This window comes from Nelusetta ayraudi, unplaced genomic scaffold, assembly GCF_046127955.1.
Source record: "Nelusetta ayraudi isolate G7.1 ecotype Tasmania unplaced genomic scaffold, CSIRO-AGI_Nayr_v1 ptg000056l, whole genome shotgun sequence".
Classification (NCBI taxonomy): domain Eukaryota; kingdom Metazoa; phylum Chordata; class Actinopteri; order Tetraodontiformes; family Monacanthidae; genus Nelusetta; species Nelusetta ayraudi.
In genome coordinates this window covers 677,501-696,029 of record NW_027466106.1, presented here as the reverse complement: position 1 = coordinate 696,029, position 18,529 = coordinate 677,501, and the positions used below count along the sequence as shown (strand labels likewise).

Below are 18,529 nucleotides of genomic sequence, written 5' to 3'. Positions count from 1 at the left end.
TAAAGCATTCATGTAGTCTTGTCCTCCTGAAAACAGATGTGGCCACGCGTGTCGAGCTCTAAACGCACTACCCTGCCCTCCGCCTGAGCCCAGCCCGAGCGCGACGAGGCACCAAAGCCGACGTTTTCGTGTCCAAATTAAATATCCCCGCTCACTTGAGTGCCATGTTTGTCTTTGTGCTTCATTAGCTGGCCGCCGTTTCGTCCCCCTACTACCAGTGTGGGCAGCAGCAGAGCGGAGTGCACTACACGCGCACACGCACGCACACACACACAATAAAAAAGAGAAACTACTCTGCGCTGTCCTTGGTGCTGAAAGAGCGGCCGCCCGCTCTGAAACAACCCACACTCCCATCGGTGATCGTTCTGCCATAAGCCTTTGTCAACATTAATTATGCATTTGTTCAGACATATTAATATGCAATCGGATGATTTAAACGAGGACTCAAAAATAAATAAATAAATAAAATTGCTTTGGACAAACTGTCCTAAAAGAACAATGGTACATTTGGTACATTTGATGGATCGAAAACCATGACTGCGAAAAAAGGTGAGTTCAGGTAGCCTGCATGCTTGAGTGAAAACAACAAACATACACACAAACACACACGCATGCGAGCACGCACACACACACACACACACACACACACACACACACACACACACACACACACACACACACACACACACACACACACACACACACACACACATTTGTTTCCGTGTCTCCCACTTTGGCTCGCTCTGACTGCGGGCGGGGCCCCAGCTCCCACCGAGCAGCAATAAAAATTGAAATTGGCTCTGTGCAAATGGAAATGCCGCAGGGAGTTCAAGCCGAATAAGTGTCAAGGGACATTCTAGGCTCGGCACTGACAGCTTGTGTGATATTGAGAGGTCAGAGCCCGACGCGGGCAGACAGACAGCGGGCAAGCGAGAATGGCGGAGCGGAGAGAAAGGAAAGGGCAAAGAGGGAGAAAGTCCACAAGGCAAACAGAGTTGAGCGGCCAGAAGAAACTTCAAGCTGAAGAGGCGGCGTTGGAGGAAGAGCGCATGAAGACGGAGAAATGCAGTTATATTGTGCCTCCGACGGCTCTGCGTTGCTGTAACCTGAGTTAACGGTGGTGTAAATGTCAGCTCCATTTTTTTTAAATCCCAGTCCAGTGATTCATTGTTGCTTGCTGCTAAACCTGAGGCTTCGCTGGATGTTAAAGATGTTTGGAAGGATACAAAAATAAGGTTCCAGCCAGTGGAGTTGACACCAGGCTGGACGTAACTAACCTTGGAGAGGCATCAGCGAGGTTTCAGCACCCTTTGTACCATCACTGAGTATTTAAAAAAAATAAATAAATAAATAAATAAATAAATAAAAATATATGTATATATATATATATATATATATATATATATATATATATACATATATATATATATATATATATATATATATATATATATATATATACATATATAGTTTCTCTGTTCCGGCGGTACAATGAACAGTACACAATAAGTGACCTGAGTTGTTGTGGATAGTAACATTCAAAAACTGAACATTCAAAAACTGAATGTTCTATATTTTTCCAAAGTCAAATAAAAGATTTCTTTCAGGCTGTGCAGCAGCGCCGATTCCGTCACGTATGAATGGCTGTTTGTATTTGCAGTGGATGATTTGGGGAAAACAACCTTGACTGTTTTGTTTTATGTTTTTTTTTTTTTTTAAACAGGGTTGTTGTGTCAAATCAGCATCACTTTTATCTTGTGGGAAAATATGCGAAGCATGTGTGCGGAGTTCAGACGTGCAGCTAATTTGACAATGTCCTTGTTAATTAAGCGAGAAGTGGATAATTACGCGGACGCTTCGAACTGCTCCTGGTACCGAGTCTAGTCGGGTGTATTTATAGCGCTAGACCTGCGGGCGCTCCATGTTTTATTGCTGACTGACTTTTCTGCATGAGAAGTTACCGATGGTGTAAAGAGGTTTTTGTGTTCAAGATCAATGGGCGCCACAGCCGTGAATCGGATAAATCTCAGGGGTGAAAGGTCATTCTGTCAGAAGCCGTTTCACCTGTTGGTCACGTACTTTAACTTCAGTAAATTCTTGATATCAAATGCAGCCCAACTGGCCGCAGTCGCTAACAGAACACTACCTGGAAGGCAGCAAGTCGTGATTGTCACTTATCCTCATTTTATAATTTTTCAGTTGGAACAAACATCACATTTGATCATCAAATTCCAGTGTAAAACCTGGGATTAAGGTTGGATTATATTATATTTTCTAACCATGTTGATGCTATTTGTTGACTATTTGACTGCTAAGACCTACACCTAGAAGGAGTGGCAAAGCTGCTGAGACAGAGGACGTCGTCATGTGACTAAATATTCATATAAACATGAATTTACACAAAAAGCTGTGCAGACACGGCGGGCTTTTAAACTCAGAACTTTTTAAGAATGCAAGTATTATTCTTTTGCCTTTAAAGTTTCTCTCATCGAGCTTCTCATTAGCTCCATCGGGAGAAGAAAAAAAAACAAAAAAAACACAGGCCGTCCGCAGAATGAAATTGATTTTGAAGTGTTTTGATATTTGGAACACATAACGTCCTGCCTGGTTTGTTCTGAATCAGTTACAGGGATTCCAGGAGGCTACGGAGGAGAGTAAAAAAAAAAAGGGGGGGGGGAAAGACTCAAGACAGCAGGTTTTCTTCAGCCTGCCTGTCTTTCTTCTCCGAGTTCACCAGAGGGAGAGACTTTCTGACAGCTACCACAGGATATTATTTTCACTTGGTGAGGGCAACTTCTGGAGAGTCCATTAGCACCTAGAAGAGCGGTCAGCCTCTCAAGACTTTTTTTTTTTTCGTTCCTCCTCCAAAAACTTGAAGCCGACAGAGCCAAATCAAGAACTTATTAAACGGCGGGTCTCGACAGCTGTGGCAAAACTGCGGACGCCTGAAACGGATGTGTTCCGACGGTACGGGAGTGCGTGGTGAGGACACACTTTGGATGAACTGTGTACGAAACACCGGGATGGAAACAATTTTGTTTCTATTTCAGAATGAAGCGTTAAATGAATTAATTTTGCAACTGTGAGTCAGGTTTCTCTCCGCATAGCGAAAGACATGAAGACTAAATTTATGACACCAAGACTAATATTACTTTTACTTCTGTTTTTCTGAAGGGGTCGCCGACATGAAGATAAATTCTTTTTGCCTTTTTGTTTCAGTGAGAGAACAGAGTAAAAAGGCAGCGGACACCTTCGAATCTCTTCCTGTCACCCTGCCAAACTATTTACTCCACATCTCCTCCTCTTAATCTGCGAGTCCATTTATTTATCCCCCTCCACTTCCCCAGCGCCTCCCACTATCTGCCGGATTGCATTTCCTTGTGTCTGGCACTATAGATTAGATTGGGGACATAGACGCTATCTAGAGATAAGAGTGAGATGGGGGCCGGGATAAAGACGGAACGGCAGATAAAGGGAGGACAGGATAAAAAGATTGCCGGGGAAAAAAAGAAACGCACTCTCAACTTTGCTGCTTATTGTGGAGAAAGGAAAAAAAAGAAAAAAAAGAAAAAGCCCTTGACTTTATTGCCCTGTGAAACAGATTTGCCTCACTCATGTTAATGAGTTTGGAAGAGACTTCCTAGTCAAACAGCCTCAGGTAAGACTTCAGATTAACTACTGGATCGAACAAATTAACCCCGAACCGTCAGCGCTCTCTATCTGGACTTCCCACGCTTCGACTCCACACGAGGAGCCTTCCCATTTCAACTCGCCACCGCCAGGCTAAACTGACATGCCAGCCTAAACTGACACGCCAGCCTCATGCCATTTAAAAGCCCCCGAAAAGAGCATCCCGAGGGAAAGGCGAAACCTTTAAAGAGGCGATTGGACGAGCCTTCAAACGTGTTCAAAGTTTGCAACACTGGAGATTCAGGTTCAGTGCCACCCTGAGGTTCCTGTTCGTTTTGAAACAAAATGATTTTTTTGATCAACAACATTTTTAACCAGTTGTAAATGTATGAATTTAGTGTTGCTTATTGACATCTGATCCTCCTTCCTTAGTGCTTTTGCAACGTCCATGGTAGTCCCTGATGCTCCTCTTTTGAAACCACCTTTATTTAGAGTCAATGGGAGGATTTCGAATGTGACCCAAGGTGAGTCTTGATGCGTGTCGCTGCTCCGAGGCCAACTGCAGTGCACCACAGTCTAATAATAAAGTCTCGCCAAAGTCACTGAAAAAAAGAAAATCTTTCCCGCTGAGGAAAATGCCTTGAGTGCCACGATTTCCTCTTCTTTAAAAATGGAAATTACCTCCTTGCACCATTTTTACCAGCCTCCCTGCAGCTTTCAACATCCACGTCCTGCTATGGAGTCAGTGATTGGTTCTCTGGTACCAAGACGGACTACACATGGCTTAAAATGTAGCTTTTCAAAATATGAGATCTCAGCAACTGCAAGGTCATCATCCGGCTGGAATGGAATACTTATATACAATCTTCCAAATATGCACATCCAAAAAAAGCCTTTGTCACGTAGGCACGGTTACAGAGTAGTTGTGACAGTGGTGAGGAGCTGTGTGCAGGCAAGCTGGTGTCCACCAGAGGCGAGGGAGAGCAACCCAGACAGACAGACAGCAATTGAAGAAAATCAGGTCCCAGTCATACTGAGTGAAGCCTTGGGATTAGACACAAGGACTCGGTTTGATTACCTGTCAGGTGCTTCGTCTGCAGAATATTCCTTTCAACAGAAACATGCTGCCTCTTTGAGGAGAAGACACTAGAAGGCACAGGACTATTGGCTACATGTCACAATGACTGGCTGCTTTAACAGCTGACAGAGAGACAATCAAGTGGCTGAGGAGACATCGATATCTCCTATATATATATATATATATATGTATATCTACATATATATATATATATATATATATATATATATATATATATATATATATATATATATATATATATATATATATATATATATATATATGTATATCTACATATATATATATATATATATATATATATATATATATATATATATATATATATATACATGTATATCTACATATATATATATATATATATATATATATATGTATATCTACATATATATATATATATATATATATATATATATATATATATATATATATATATATATATATATATATATAAATATATACATATATATATATATATATATATATATAGATATATATATATATATATAGATATAGATATACATATATCTATATGTATATATATATATATATATATATATATATATATATATATATAATTTATTTATTTTTGGAGAATAAGAAACTATTGTTTGACAGCCATGTATGGTGAACCCCTGTAACTGACTGAAGAAGCATCACACAACCCTTTGATGGAGTCGATGGAGATGCTTCACTTGATTAACTTCTGCAAAAAGAAAACATTTGCTCTAAATTAGCTTTTCATTTATTGAACTCTGACATGTTGCCAACACCTTTCTCCCATCAGCAGCCTTGTTTTTGGATTTCGCCCACTTGATTTACCCACCACTCAGCTATGATGTCTGGATAGAAAAAAAATAAACCAATGACCAAACCCTAAACAGATCCACATTCTGTTCTACATGCTGACACAACATTGTCAATATAAGGGCACTTGCTCTTTGTTTAAATGTAAATACTAAATATCAGCAAAAGCAAATGCAACAGCACTAAACAAGTAATGAAAGAAGATTATACCTGTGTATTTTATATTTAATTGTTTGCTGTAAATGTTAAACAGTGACCTTTTAATGCACCGCGTGCAAACATGCATTTGGAGATTTATCCAATGTTACATCATGAACAGCGAGCAGCTTTTTTTGCTTTTAATGCGGTGCACCTTTTTTTTTTTTAAAAAAAAAAGGCCGAAATCCTGAGTGGACTGAGGGGAGATGAAAGGCTCTATTTTATTTCATTAAGCATGTCATGATGACCACATAATTTCAAGTACAAAGTGGATTTTTAAAAAAAACTTCTCTGTGAGCTTTGTTGAGTATGTTTCGTACAAAGCGTAGAGTTTCTTTCTATCTCCCAAACACAAACACAACAATTAGACAAAAAAAAAAAAACGGTCCAGAAAAACAGCAGAGTTGCCAGATCATTGAGATTCACTTAATGAGGACCTTCACATGGAAATGACGCTGAGTAAAAAGAAAAGAGGCATAAACACACAGCGGCTTTTAACATCCCATTAAGGGACGGCAGGCGGAGGGAAATGTGGAGCGATTACCGTTTGGTCGTGGTGAAGCATTCAGCACGGGAGGGTGGGGGGGGGGGATTATATCAGTGTGAGAGTGCAGCAGTAGTAGTGAAGCGCTGAATTGGATTGTCTCAAAGGCGCGGCGCCTCCCTCCCATCCCGTTTCACTCCGGCAGAAATCCCATGAAGAGGCAGCCACCGCTTTTGAGACGCAACAATGACAAATGTGATTATAGGAGGGAAGAGAATGCAGCCGCTGTCTCCCGGCTCGGCGGTGGCCAAATTCGCCGAGTTGCGCGCCGAAAGCGACATCAATTATACTCCGTGCTCGCGCGTGGGATTTGGCCAGAGCCCTCCGGGCCGGAGCAGCCCGTCACACGTGAGCCGGACTGTTTGCGCGACCATCTGAGCCCCATCAACTCTGTTTGCACTCCACCCTTTTTACGCTCCAACCGCTCTCCCGGCGCACAGCCGCCCTCTCTCTCTTTCTCTCTCTCCCTCTCTCTTTCCGCACCACTGCCTCTTTACTTCTCCTGCCTGCCTCTTCTTCCCGTCCGTCCCGCGTTCAGCGCGTCCTCCAGTTTCGCACACAAACTCCTGGAGGATGTCGCTCGACATTAGTGCCTGCAGAGGAACTGGGCGTACTGGACGCCAACGATTGCACACGTGCTAGAACAGGGTCGTACCAGTCAGGACTTTCCGACCGATCAACCGCTTGGGAGACGACTCTGATATGAACTGAAGGAGTACTCACTGCACGTTTCTGTTTTAAAAAATGCTGAACAACTTGGAGTTACATAACAGGACCTGTTAATTTATGCAAAACCCAACTGCTGTACAACGGCCACGTGACTCAGCTGTTATTTTTTTCCTTCTAGTATTGGTTTAGGCGTTCATACCCAACTTGGAGTTACAAACTGAAACGACTTTCAAATCCTCAGACCCAGATTTTCCATCGACGGAGATGGAAACTTTTTTCTTCTTTTTCCCCTCCAGGCGACAGCCAGAACATCAAATGCTTGTGAAGAAGCTTGTGCTTCTGGAAGCCCTGGACCCATTTCCTCCATCTTCCAGCATAAAAAATAGAAAGTAAAAACCGAAAGAAAGCCGCCTCGCCAGCAACCATCTGACCCGGAGTATAGTGCCACAGACTACAAAAACAGGAAAAAAAAAACACTTTCAAAGTTTGGCTTTCAAAACTAAAACAGAAAAACAGGAATGGAGGAAAGCAAAGTGAAAAGAGCTGAATGAAAAATTTGTCAGGCGGACCTCATGATTGGCCTGTTTCGAGAGCGCCAGCTGATCACAGAGCTCTGAAAACCAGCCAATAATGCCAGACGAGAAGCAATTTGCATCAAAGACAGCGGGAGCATTGAGGAGAGGAATTCAAAAGTACAAATATCAGTTCTAATTTGCATTTGCAGAAACTCCAAAAAAAAAAAAAAAAAAGGCAAACAATTTGTATGGTTTGATTTGTTGGCAGAGCGCAATGTTTCCTTCTCAGTTTTGCTAGAGGCTTTCGCTCACGCTGAATTAGCTGCTCTGCCTGATCGGAAAAAACTTGCTTTCCAGCTGCCAGAACGGGCTGCTGGTCTCTCCATACGGAGCGCGAGAAAGACCCAAAACATGACAATGACCGTCAAGTAGGGATAGAAAACGGGGTGAATCAAACAGTCTGAAACGTACCAATACAAGTTCTGGAAAGTTCAACAATAATTGTTGCCACAACCGCAATTAAAAAAAAAGAATTCTTCAAGCTTATTTTTGGTGTTGTGACAGCTCCAGCGTTCGCTTCTATTTCTGCCTCAGATTTCCAGATGAGGCCGGTCGCCAGCCTGTCGTTTACCTCTAAAAATCATCGAAATTCCTCGAAAAACAGCAACACAACAACGGCGACTGTCTGGAGTGGAGTAGCGGTCAACACTGATGGGGAGGGTGGGAGGACGACGACGACGAGGAAGAGGATGGAGCCCTGAAATATTTACTAAGTGGACCCTGGATAAGCAGTTTTACCACGGCCAGAGATTTGCTGGAAGCCGGGAGCATCAGCAAATGTCAGGCCAAATCATCTTAGCGGCATCAATAAAACATAGCAAAGCAATGCTTTCAAAAAAAAAGAAAAAAAAAAAAACCTCAACGGCCCTTCCTGTCTGAATCGGTATGTCTCCTGGAAAGTCCAGGCCCGGCAGAGAGAAGAAGACGCGGAGAGGGAGCCCGACATGGAGAAAAGTGATGCACACATGCATGGCCAAAACAGCGGCGCACGCCTTTCAATTTTTTAAGAGTTGTGGGAGGGCAAGGAGTGAAAACATTTCAGGCTGAAGTACCTGGTGTTTGTTCTTCTGGTCGCACCACATCCCGCCCTCGGGGTCGGCTCGCACACACCTTAGAGAGGGGAATGAAAAAGAAAATAAATGAAACACTGGAGGAAGAATTGCTGTGGGGCAATTAAAAAACATCCCTGCTCAAAGAATTTCAGCTCAATCGCGTTGCTTTTTTGAGTCGACCGAGCTCATCATCTGGACACCTTGTTGTGAATAAATCTACCTGGTAATCCTTCCCCAGATAATACCTCATTATTCCCTCACGTAACCCCCCCCCCACACCATTATCCCCCTCGACCATTATCCCCCTCAGCCGAGCACACGGCAGCCATCTCGCGAACACCTGAGTTTTTTTTTATTTTCCTCTTTCTTTGCAAAATCTTGGAAGTGCAATTCCGTTTTGTGCATGATAATTATCAGCTCAGCTAAAAGAGTCGCTGCAATCAGAGGCGCCTCATTTCCGAGCGACGCTGTGCCTGCAGAGCTCAACCAAACACTTTGTCCTCCCTCGGACTCTCGGTTTGTTCCTCAGGTGATGATGGAGCGCTCGGTTCTCATTGCTTGGCGAGGGGGGGCAGCGAGTGTCAAGGTTTTATGCGCCGTCTCGTCGGTCTTGTATTTTTTTTATTTTACGCATTCTCACGGCTTTGTTTTACAATCCGGACTCTGGAGGAGCAGCTCGCCAGATTCATTACCCCGGAAAACGCTGCATTTGGTTTTAGGTTTGCTGCTAAATCCGACGCTTTGCCGAGCCGTCCGACAGGTGTGTTTTAGCGCAGGCTGTCTGAATGGATGATTTTTCTCCTTCTTCTGGGGGAGTCTATAGACAAGACACACATGTTGTTGTCAGATAAGACGTTAAAGAGCATTTTTCTTGACACAGGGCCGTCAAATATTTTTTTTAAAAAAAGGGTTGCAGATTACAGCTGAAGGAAAAAGAAAAGACTGTTCTAGTGGGGAGCAAAATGCTCACTGGGTGTTTGGTTTGATTCATCCCCTCCCAAACACCCACTCACCGACTGAACACCAAATGCTCCCCATTCAAAAATAAAGAGCCCAGACAGGCACACGTATATTCTGGCGAGTCGATGCAGAAACAGTGAGAGTTTTTTGGAAATGTTGGGTATGCTTCCACTCTCAGGCTTGAACTACTATCACCCAGCCCCCATGATTATTTTTAAAGATTGAAACCACCAAACTGTGTTTGCACTCAGCGCCGCCGAGTCACTCTGCATGCGTCCTGGAGCTCAAAGTACATTTCCCGTCTCAAAGGTTTTTGTTTTTTTTCAGAGCCATTCTTCGCATCAGTTTTCCCCAGCAAATAAGTGGGCGGGGACGGTCACTACGACTCCGCTGTGTGACCTGCTTCCCCGGCGCCACCAGAGTAAACAGATCGGAACAGAGCGATATCGCATTTGAGTTCCAGATAGAAAAAAATACACGTCCTGCATCATGAAAGTTGCGGGTTTTTGGCAGATGAATTAAAGATAAATGATCAGAAAAACTTAGAACAATATTGCTTTTTTGTATCCAGTTGGTCACTTGTTCCGTCTATTCCCACTCAGAGGACTGGTTATTCTTGAGTGTGACAGTCACCTCATATGACAAACAACTATTGAGACATGAGCACCCGTACACACACAAATGAGTCATAATAAACTCAAAGTTTGTGTTCCCAATGAAAAGGAAGACACTTTTTTGGTGCATTATAAACAGCTGCAGCGTAAGACTTTCAACCACTTCAAACCTGTTTTTGTGCTCTTCAGCTTCAAGTGTGTTGGCTGGGTCATTCTTGAAAAAGAGGTTTTTAAATTTCACCTTTTTAAATATAGGACTGGATCGTATTCAGAGGATTTGACGTGTGTGTGTGTGTGTGTGTGCATTCTAGAGCTCCACTTCAGCTTCAGTCTTCAAAGTGTTTTACTAAAGGTTGCTATCATTGAAAGCTAACCGGAAAGGTTCAAAAATGGATCAATAGCAGCTCTGACCCAAATTTACACTCAAGTGTTGTTTTGTTTTTTCTCTCCCAATGCTGCTGCTTTGCGGAGAACCATCTCAGCTGCAATGGACGAAACGTATTTTGTCCATTGCAATAACAGAAACAGAAAGAGATGATGTTCAAGCTTTTAGTACTTTTGGTTTGGACTCCTCTGTTGACAGGCATTTATGTGAAGCTGCCATGTAATCCTCCTATGCCCATGATATTTTACGTTGAAAAATATAACACGTTACTGATAAATGTTTTATGTGTGATGATTGCATGATGATGCATTTGTTTAAAAAGGTATGCAGTCAGAGGACAACATATAACACAGGTGTTAAGATTTACGCAACTTAGGTTGAACAGAAGTCCAAAATAGGTGCTGAAAAATAAACAAGATTACTGTGACTCATCAACCCATTGGAAAAATAATCGCGTCCCTACTCTCCAATTCAATTTGCTTTAAGTGTGGAGGTTGCCACTGGAGGGCCCCGCCGAGACCAAGCGCCAAAGAGCCGTGCACCAAACACGCGCACTCTATCTTTATCATTAGTCGTTTCTTCTCATCTTGCCCCTTTTATCATTCATTCATTCTCCCTCAAAACCTCCAGTCCTCACTCGCTGCTGTGCAGCATCTTTAATTACCAAACTGTGTCTCTCATCAAGAGGAATGACCAGCCGAGATCTCGGCAAAGTCCTGCAAATGTTAGCAGCCCACGCGGGCCCATAAGTTAGAACTCCCTAAGAGTAATTAAGCAAACTTTCCATTTGATTAAACTGCAAAGGAGAGGGGAAAAGAAATGGTTAAAAGTCACGCTAACAAAAAGACAAGGTCAAAAGCTTGTATGCATAGAATTGACTCAATGTCGCAACAAAACCTGTGATCAATGATGTCGCTGTGGAGAAAAGAAAGGTGCTGGCCGGGACGGAAGATGGATGGCGAATCAAGGCGCCCGCTTTATCAGAAAGATTAACTTGACAAAAACGCATCAAGGGGCCGCATAAAAGGAAAACCACGCTGCTCGCATTAGCCTCTATGAAAATCAGAGGGGTGGTGGAGGGAGAGGGAGGGTGCCAGACGAGGACGGAAAGAAGGAAATTGGAAAGGAGAGAGAGGCCATATCAGATTTCAAAACAGGGGCTGGGCGCCGCATAATGGGGGAGTGTGAAACACGTGGGAGGGGATGAACACATGTCCCCCGTCCTTCGGTGCACACGCCACGTACGTTCCAGTCACTGATCACCTCCCAAAGTGCTCATTTTGCTTCATTTCCTGCTTTATTCTCTGCGGGCCATGAATGGCGGGCGTCGCCGCAGGAGGCGACAAAAGAGCATGGAGGGCAGAAACAGTGTTGGTGGTGGGAAACCATAAAGCTTTTCAGGACATAATGCATCAATTCCTGTTACTGGGGGGAAACTGGCACAATCATGTATGAGTTTCGTGATGTAACATAAGCAACACCAAATTCCGAGGCTGAGTTTTACACCGTCGGTTGACCCAGAGCTTCTACGTTGCTCCTAAAGTCTCCAGTCCAGCTCAGACTGGGAGCTTGTGGCTACCATCCCTGCATACCAAAGACTATAAAAATGAGAGCCAGTAGCTCCACTGCTGCAGGGGTCGGGCCACCACAAATGTGGAGATGACATTTCCCCAGGATGGGATCAACACAACGCATCTTTCCTTTTCCTTTAAATCCAGGACTGCACCTGGATCTTCTCCAACACTTCCACCCGGGAAGAATGCTGCATTCGGAGCTCGACGGCCGTCCGCGTGCTTTGCAGCGAGGTTGCGGAAGTCGTGGGCGCCACGGCGGCCCGAGGGCCCCAGTGCAGCCGCTGCCAACGTGGCTGCAGGCAGACCGCCACCCCCCTTCCTTACGAGGAAAAGATTCTGCTGTGCCGCAGCACCGTATGCCGAGCGGCAGCATCACGGATGTCCCTGCCGGCTTAACGGGTGGTGGCGGGGGAGGAGGGGAGTGTGGATCTCTCATTGTTTAGCACTTCAAAAAGAGGCGAGGGAGGGAGAGAGAGGATGGGGAGGAGAGGAAATGACAGATACTGAGCAAGAGTGGGGAGAAAAAAGGGGCAAGGGAAAGAAAGGCAAAAGGGAGTAGCGATGTGAGTGAGCTGGGCGTGTGTGTAAAAGAAAACACTGGCGATGGAAAGATTGGATCCAAATATTTGTATACACTATATACATTATATAGTGTGACTTTCTTCCGCTGCAGGATCTAATTTTGGCTAGGAAGAATACTTTAATATCAAAAAATACTCACTCTGTCCAACACTGAAGGGAAAAACGAGACGAGGTTTGGATTAACAGCAGTATTTTTATTTAATTTATTAATATTTTTTTATTCCAAGGACATCAAGTGGCCACGGTGCTGTTTGAATGTCACCTTGTTAGTGTGTGGAGGAAATGGGTCTCACACGGGGCACAATTGATGTGATTTTTGATTTCCTGGTTAATGGTCCTTCACGGAACGATAAAGAGGACCATGCGTGTGGAAATGGAATATTGGAAATTTGTTTCTGATTGTTTTCGTTCTCGCACGAATCCCGTCCGTCATTCGTAAAGATTATTTTCCAAATAAAGTTGACGCTGCACTGGGGGCATCACATCAATATCTATAACAGCACAGCCTTCAAGTTGAGCCCATACGGTGCTCTTCTCCTCTCACTTCATAACAGCTTATCCCTGAGGTGGCATTAAATTCGCCTCCACAACTGTCTCTGACATTTAGCAATATTGTCCAAGATTCAAAAAGGTCCACATGCCGCCATCCCAGAGCTGGCAGCTCATCAGTTTAATTCCACAACAGCACTAAAGTACGTTTGTAGCGGTTAAAGTATATCTATAAGTCAGTGCGTTAGATGAGAAGAATTAGAGCATCTGTCAATAACCACAAGAAACTGTCCGGTTAAAAACGAGCATGTTTGACTTGAGTATACATGACATACAATAAAATAGGCACCAATGGGTTGATATCATCGCTGAGCCTGGCTGTGTTTGTCCTCCACCAAACTGAGATTTATTTGCTATCCATTATTTTATTTTTTTATTTTTTACAGTTGAGAGATGGGCTACGGAGCAGCATTACCAGAATTTCTTTGACAAAACCTGAAGCCAGAGTCAGAGATGTCGAGTTCCACAAAGAAGACTTTTTACTCAGCCCAGTTGTTCAGATCAGACACTCAGCATCTTCCCGGAGCGTCGTCCGAAACCTTCTCTGGCCAAAATACATTGATCCTCTACATATTTCAGCCAAGGAGGAGCAAATAATCATCACAGAGGCTTACGAGTAACACAAAAAAGAATCATTACAGCCGAAGGAGGCCCTGTGGGGGAACGCTGGGAGGAGTGCCGGCAGAAAACTGCTGACCGTGGAAGCAAGTTAACGTCGGCCGATGCATTTTATTTCACCACTCGGCCACTGTGAACTCATTTGTGTTATTTCTGCCCCCCCGCCCCGCCACGTAACTGCACATCCTCGAGATGCAGCACATTTAAACAGCGCCCCATAGATTTGACTTTTGCTTTGAAAAGCAAAGAAAAAAAGTTAATCACCAAGTAAACTGCAGTGAGATGAAAAGAATTCAAGGTTTTGGTATTTCAACAAAGACCGGAGTACTTGTGTTGAAGAAACACCCTTCTCCTCAACGCAATTTAAACAGTGTGTACAACCATTCAGCACACAGCTCACAGAGACTACAGTAAGAAAATTCAAGCAGACTGCTCCAAGTTCTAAACAGTTTTCCAGTTTTAGACACAAATATACGTACATATATGTATCTCGAAGGGGTTATTGGTTACAGTGGATTTCAACTCAAAACACAGCCAAGCCTCATTTAACCACCCTCCTTGCTTCACTGTACAGCGTCTATTTGTATTACAAGAATGAATTAAAGCATTAAGCGGACGGGAAGCTGCGCCGCTGCTTGGCAAAGAGGAGGCTGCTGATTTTCTAAATGCGGTAACCGCACGAGGAACATAATTTTTCCCGGCAAGGTTGGCGCACGACCAGCAGCCGTGCCAATTTTAATGCATCAATTAGTCCAACCATGCACCGAGTGCTCTGTCGCAGCTCTTAACATGATGACAAAAACATAAAAAATAAAAAAAATGCAAACTCACTTCTAACATCGTAAAAAAAATAAAAAAAATAAAAAAAATGTTGCTTTCGTGAGTCCTCCCCTCGATCAGAGGGCCTGCTAAATGTAGGCCAAGCAAAAAACGTGATTATAGGTACCGCATAGCTGGCTGGCTTGTCTTGTTTGGAACAAAGAAACCATTCATGAAGGCACTTCACAACGGCTTTGTCCCAGCATTAGTTCTCTTTGATATCCAATAGCATTCACTGTAAAGTGCTCTGCCAAGAGTTGTGTTGAATTACAGCAGTGGAAGAAAAACAATGCGATCCCTTGATTATGTTTTCAAACGCCATGGACAATACCCAATAAGACGCATTTCGGTCAATAGATCTCTCTTGTGCCTACTGCGCTGACCTTTCTCTTCTCGTTAAGCCTTGGTTGTGGAATTTAAGCTTACAAGCTGACTTCACCCAGCCATGCAGAAGCATCCACCTGTTCTTCTTTAAGATACGGCGGCTTGACCTTTTCCGTTTGTCAAGCCAGCTGATGCTGCACTTCTGGATAAGCACCGGGACGCAACAACAGCAACTGGACGGCCTGAACACACTCACTTTTAATGACGCACAGGACCGGAGAGAGTGAAGGAAACAAGCACAATCTTAGGTAGTGCTGAACCAGGATTGGTCCCGTTAGCCGAAAAACAATATTGTCAGTGTTTAAGAGTGGGACACAAGTGATGGATTATGTCTTTTGCACTGTGGTTGAAGGGGAAGTATCAAACTGTAATGACCTGGTATAAAATAAATGGTGAACGTGCTATAAATCCCAAATTAAAATTCTAAATGAATCGAGTACATTATGAACCTGGCATGCCATTTGGAACATTACAAACATCTGATTTATTGCACGTGTCTGTGCAGCGAAAACCCCAATGGAAAACCAGCAAAAATAACATGTCATCTGCTAAGAAAAGCTTTCAGTGCTGTTTTATGTTGCTTTCATTTGGGAAACACCAGCAAGGCTGCCAATTCTGCAGCATCCACGCTAATCTCATTAGCCACAGCTGGGCTTGTGCTCACCTCCTGTGCGTCTTCTTTTTTAAGTGCAGCCTACAGCATCTACCGCCTGGTTTTATCCAAACTATAATCAAACAGGAAGGTAATACGATCACCAAACTACTAAAACCTCCTCTGCAACAGCAATTCCAACGTGACCTGCACAGAAACTAACAACATAAAAAAAACAAGTTACCGCTGCCATTTTGTCCTGGCATGCAAATGCAGGTTTCATCCTTCTCTTTTTTTGGGGACATTATCATATTACACCTGGACGTGAAAACACCCTTTATTTTGCGTTAAGGCAACAACTGACTTCACGTGATCAGTCATCGACACTGTAAGCACACGGTAGCACCGTGGAACTTTTTTTAAAATCGCTCTAAATTCCGATTGCGACAGCCTATGACCTGCAGAGAAAGCCATTATGCAGAGATACTTCTTCTTATTAACACAGCTAATGACCTTTAATGTGAAGTAAAAGCCAGTGACAAAGCAGTAGAGATTAAACAACCACTTTGGAAAAGAAGTGCAGGGCCACTCAGCAAATGGAATACAAGATGGCAGCACAAATCAAAGTTTGTTTTGTCAAGGAAATGCTAATACGATGAAACTTCTCCTCCAAAAGAATGATAATAACATAGGAAAGTTTGATGCTTTATCCATTTAAGTGACAAATGTTACAGAGTGTATTTTCCAAGGAAGAGTTAAGCAGCGAAGAGATTTGTTCAGTTATAAAGTTCTTTTGACATCACGTAGTTATTTACAAACTGTACAAATAACTTCTTAAAAATCATAAAATGATTTATACTTGATTGCACACATTTTTTCATACATTTCATTTGGCAACTTTTCTTTGACTTCCATTGCGCTCCCACGCCGTCTACCAGAGAACATTTTGTCAACGCACAACAAAGCCTTTTAGCAGAAGGTCATCTTTGCATCTTTTGAGGAACATCCCACACAAAACAGGCACGACACCTTTTTAAAATGCACGTGTTGGCTTTGTCTGTGGACTTTGCTGAGTGTTGAGCGCCTATAGAAATGGAGATTTCATTACCTCTTGTCGGGTTGGAAGATGTGTGATGGTGCAAAATGTACAAGGGCACCTGGTTAAGAAAAAAAAGAAAACGCAGTCTGCTCCTTTAACGGATTGACGAGAATCTACTCCCGCCGTCTGCTTCTCCATGCCACTCCCACCCAACCTTCCATCTTCCTTTCTTCACCTCTTTCAGAAGAACTGGCATCACCCTCTCAGCCGCTTGGCTACAAACCCACTCAAGTTCCACTTTAGGTCTTGGCTTGAAAACTTAAAAAAGGAAAGGGATAAAAAAAATTAAAAAAAACGACTAATTTCTCCCTCCATTTAGTGCCACTCACCTCATTTAAAGGTGCACTTAATGGCTGCCTGCATTTGTCAGTAGCCTAAAAATGGGAAACAGGAAATGGCCACTGGCACTTTCTTGCTCGCTTTATCTTGCCGGAGCACGCGCTCGCTGCCCAATGCCTTAAAAAGGAGGCTGTCAATAGTCTCTGGCTGTCACACGCAGTCCCCATTTGCTTGGCACTCCATTAAATGTACTACTTTGTTGCAAGGGTTTTGGTTAGAGATTACATATTTTGAAGGGTGAAAATGTATAAAAAAAAAAAAAGAAAAAGAAAGGAGGGGGGTGGAGCACTATAATAGTAAAACAACCTGATTGTAGCAGGATAATTAAGCACAAATGTGACATTGCTGTCCCACGACTGACAAATATTCAGTGCACATCTGTTTGACTTAATGCTGGTTGAAATATCTCAAAAGCAGGCGATTGGCCACCAGCGAATTATAAAGTAGACACAAGGGTAGCTAGAGAAAAAACTGTACGATCAACTAAAGCAAAAAGTCACTAACGTCGCTATTCCTGCGAACATCTGTTGTATTTTGCGTACGTACCTGACTTATTATCATAACATAGCTAATGTGAAAAACACTAGACTTGGATGAGAATTCACTTAACTCAACACTTCCTACGAAAAAAAAAAAAAAAAAAAGAGGCTAATGATCCAAAATGTGAGCAGCGACACACAATAAAGCCATGTGGCCACCATCATTTGAATGTGCTCGGATCACATGGGAATTTCCATTCATTCACAGTGGAATCCTCCCTGGATAAACCATCATGCCAGCAAAAAGCCAAGAAACCACAGACTGCCGGAACACAAACACATTTACGGTTGCCAGAGCACAAAAATGAGGCAAATGTCAGGCATAAATAATGTATACGCTGCGTCTTAACAGGTCAAATGGCAACATATTCTGCGAATGACTCAATAACCCTGAAAATGGCTGACGCGGGCCGGCAAAGTAAGAACGCGATTTATTTCCGACGACGCACATTATCTTTGATTTAGCATGTCGTCATGCTCGAGTTGGTTTAGAAGAAAGAGAGAAGAAGAAGAATAAGAGGAAGAAGAAGAAGTGCACGCCATCATGTCGTCCACACCTTGAAAGCCGCCGTCAATTAAAACCTCACATCAGCACAACTTCACATTTTACAGCCAATTTGCAGAGATTACAAGGTGGCTATTAAACTCTGGCCCCGTTTCCACATTCAGAAAACGATTAAGCAGGGCTGTGGCTGGGTGGGTGGGTGGCTGGGAAGGGGTGGGGGATGTGGGGATGTCTTTAATCCCAACCTCACATGTGCAAATAAGCGCAGAAAGGAGCCACTTTCTTGCACGTCACAGTCATGTAGCGCTTTGATGCGGGCTGCGCTCGCTGCATGTGGGGTTCCATTTTTGGGTGGGGGCTGTAAATACCATCCCTCAAAGGAGTTGAAACAATAAGGTT

General features: G+C 43.3%; 1 protein-coding gene across 1 annotated transcript in view; it reads right to left on the bottom strand.

Annotated features, from left to right (window-relative positions):
* The window catches only part of LOC142896592 (protocadherin-15-like), a 185,347-nt gene that overhangs the window by 155,302 nt on the left and 11,516 nt on the right, over nucleotides 1-18,529 (bottom strand). Inside the window, exon 2 of the mRNA XM_076038354.1 lies at nucleotides 8,572-8,629. The gene's annotated coding sequence lies outside the window, so the exon portion shown is untranslated. The remainder of the gene's footprint in view (nucleotides 1-8,571; nucleotides 8,630-18,529) is intronic.